This window comes from Urtica dioica, chromosome 9 (assembly GCF_054948205.1).
Source record: "Urtica dioica subsp. dioica isolate 48M chromosome 9, U.dioica_male_clone48M_v1_H2, whole genome shotgun sequence".
In the NCBI taxonomy this organism is placed as follows: Eukaryota; Viridiplantae; Streptophyta; class Magnoliopsida; order Rosales; family Urticaceae; genus Urtica; species Urtica dioica.
This window is the reverse complement of record NC_142764.1, coordinates 24140108-24143862: the sequence shown is the minus strand read 5'-3', so window position 1 is coordinate 24143862 and position 3755 is coordinate 24140108.

Below are 3755 nucleotides of genomic sequence, written 5' to 3'. Positions count from 1 at the left end.
AATATTATTATTACCCTTATTCAAGTAAGTATTTTACCTGTCCTTTCTCAGCTTACATATGTTCTTTTCTCATTTTCTTTTTCGTTTCTTAACAGAGATCGCCCAGATGGCAAAAAAGAAATCCGCTCCCGAGCTGATCCCTCCCAATCCGAAACGCCTCAAGGCTTCTAAGGCTTCGACGGCTGGCAAGCGGGCGTCCTCGTCGATTTCGAAGGTCTCGGAGCCTTTGAGCTCTTCTCCCGTTAAGGGTCTGGCCGAGCCTTCCTCTGCCTCCGATCATTTGGCTCCGGTCGTTACTTTCTTCCGCGAGCGTTTCCCTGCCGAGAAGGCTCAGGAGGTTCTCAGGCTCGAGCCTTTGGAGAGGCTTAACCAGGCCACTGACTCGGCGATTTCGGTAAGTTTTGACTCGTCTAGTCGGTACCTCTTCCCTTTTGATGACTCATTGTGGCTGATCATTTGATCGTTGCAGAGTTTTGTCAGTATGACCGGTCTTGTCGGACTGCTAGGCTCCGAGCTCACCTCCTTGAGACAAAGGAATGATCGATTCCTCAAGGAGAGAGATGTTGCCAGGGATGAGACAGCCAAGGTTAGGTCTGAGTTAACTCGAAAATTCCGAGAAGACCTTGAGGCTGCTCGTTTAGCGGCGGTGGAAGAATACAAAGCTTCCGACGATTATCGTGATATGCGCGATGATCTCTATACCGCTGGGATGACCGAGGCTGTTCGGCTTCTTGGTCCGAAGAATCCTACTCTGGATGCGACGGATCTCGATCTCGACTCGGAGTCAAGGGCTAGCGAAGAAGGCGACCAGGAGTAGAATTTGTCTTTGTTGTTGTTTTATTTTGATTTTTGCTAACCCGCTTGGGTTTTGAACAAATGATCCGAGGTCCGATTTTTATTGTGTAATTTTCGTTTTTCCCTTTCGGGATGTGAACAAATGATCCTTGGTTGGATCTATATTTTGTGTAAATTTAGTTTCAAAATTTTGGTAAAGTAAAGTATTACTATTACTAGGTATATTTTCTAAAAACTGTTCGTTAGTTATCTAGCCGCCCAGTTTACTTTATCGAAATTTTTGAAAGATAATTTATACATAGCGTGATAAGTAATACATAATGCGATACATAAGTAATTCCGAGCAGAGGAAAGAAAGATGAACAATTACTTGAAATTATAAGCACGTGATTACTCGAAACTCCGAGTAGAAAATTGAAAGATAGAAAATTACTTGAAATCATAAGTACGTGCGACCAAGCCGCTTTTCGAAAATTTAACAAGTAAACATAATTCATGCGACCAAGCCGCTTTTTGAAAATGTAAACGCGATACATGCGACCAAGCCGCTTTTTGAAAGATTAACAAGTAAACAAGTCAAACGTAAAATTGGCGAAGGTGCTCAGCGTTCCAGGGGTTTTTCTCCATATCGCCGCTCAACTGTTGTAGTCGGTAGGCCCCGTTTCCGAAGTCTTCTCGGATGATGTAGGGTCCCTCCCAGTTTGCGTTGAAGGCTCCTTCCTGGTGGATTTTGGTGTGGAGAAAAACTCTTCTGAGGACTTTGTCGCCGACTTTGAATGGTCTTGGTCGGACTCTCCTGTTGAAATACCGAGAAACCTTTTGCTGGTTAGCTAGATTTCTCAATCTGGCGTTTTCTCTTTTTTCTTCTAACAGGTCTAGACTAATTTCAAGCATGTCGTTGTTTACCTTTGTTGAGTAATTTTCTCTTCTCATTGTTGGTATTAAGACGTCGGTCGGTATGGCCGCGTCGGAACCGTATGCGAGGGAGAAAGGTGTTTCGCCAGTTGCGGAGTTCTCGGTGGTCCTGTATGACCAGAGGACTTCTTGAAGCATATCCACCCACTCTGACTTTTGCTCGTCTAACTTTGTTTTCAGGCCGTTTTTTATTGTTTTGTTGACGGCCTCCACCAATCCATTGGATTGTGGTCTGACTGGTGTAGAAAAAACTTTGTTAATGCCATATTTTTCACAAAAGCTTTTGAAGGAATCGCAGTCGAATTGAGTTCCGTGGTCGGATACAATTTTGACTGGTATTCCAAAACGAGTAATGATATTTTTCCATACGAATTTCTCAATTGCATGGGCCGTTATTTTATTTAAGGGTTCGGCTTCAACCCATTTTGAAAAATAGTCGATGGCTACAATCGCATACCTGCATCCTCCTCGGCCTGTTGGCAAAGCTCCGATTAGGTCTATTCCCCATTCTGCGAATGGGATCGGGCATGAGAGGGTGATGAGCGGATTAGGCGGAAGCCTCGGGATGTTTGAGAACTTTTGACACTTGACGCATCTTTGCGTCATGTGCCGTGCATCGGCCTTTAATGTCGGCCAGTAGAGTCCTTGTCGGATGATCTTTTGCGCCAATGCTTCGCATCCGATGTGACTTCCGCATATCCCTTCATGGATTTCTTTGAGAGCGTATTCGGCTTCGTCTTCATCTAGGCACTTGAGTAGAGCTTGGGAAAATCCCCTTTTGTAGAGATTCTGACCTTCGAGGAAATATCGGGCGGCTCTGAACTTCAAACTCCTAGCCTCGTTTTTGTCGTTGGGTAGAGTTCCCTGCTGCAAGTATTTCCTGATCGGAGTTTGCCAAGACTTTCGTTGCTTGATATGAAGCACGTGGGTGGCCTGCTCGATGCTGGGCTGCCCAATTTTGATCACTGGGATTGATTCCGAGTTTGATCCTTGAGTGGCGTGTTTTGCTAATGCGTCGGCCTCTTCGTTCATGGCCCTTGGGACTTGGGTGATCTCGCAAAGTTCGAATTTGCTTGCTAGGTTTCTAGCTTTCTCGGCATATAGCGACATCTTTTCGCCTTTTGCCTGAAATTCATATTTCATTTGATTAACAATTAACTGAGAATCCGAATACACTTTGAGCTTTTTGATTTCTAAATCTTTTGCTATTTGAAGCCCATGTATCATAGCTTCGTATTCAGCTTCATTGTTCGAAGTATTAAAATCGAATTTTAAAGCGAATTTTACCTTGTCTCCTTCTGGACTGGATAACGCAATTCCGACCCCGGACCCTTTTTCGTTGACTGCTCCGTCTACATACATGTCCCAAATCGGGAATTCAACTGGCCTGTATGTGAACTCTGCAATGAAGTCAGCGACTGCCTGCCCTTTAATTGCTGGTCGGGGGCTGAAGTGTATGTCGTACTGTGTCAATTCAATTGACCATTTCATTAACCTTCCGGATACGTCTGGCTTTTGCAGCACCTGGCGTAGTGGAAAATTGGTGAGGACCGTAATCGGATGTGCGAGGAAGTAGTGTTTTAGCTTCCGAGAAGCAGTAATGAGGGCGAAGGCTAGCTTTTCAAGTTCCGGGTATCTTCCTTCCGCCTCATTAAGGCGTCGCGAAGTGTAATAAACCGGGACCTGGTGTTTTCCCTCATTCTTGATCAGCGCTGAACTTACTGCATGTTCCGAGACGGCTAGGTAGATCTCTAAGGGCTCTCCCTCCCGTACTTTTCTCAAAGTCGGAGGCCATGCCAAGTGTTCCTTTAGAGATTCGAAGCTCTCGTCGCACTGCTTGGTCCATTCAAATTCCTTGGAGCCTCTGAGTATATTGAAGAAATGAATACTTCGGTCGGTAGACCGAGAGATAAAGCGACTTAGTGCAGCTATGCATCCCGTCAATTTTTGCACCTCTTTGATGTTTCGTGGTGGTCTCATGTTCCATAGGGCTGTGATCTTCTCTGGATTCACTTCAATGCCTCGTTCATGAACGATGAAACCCA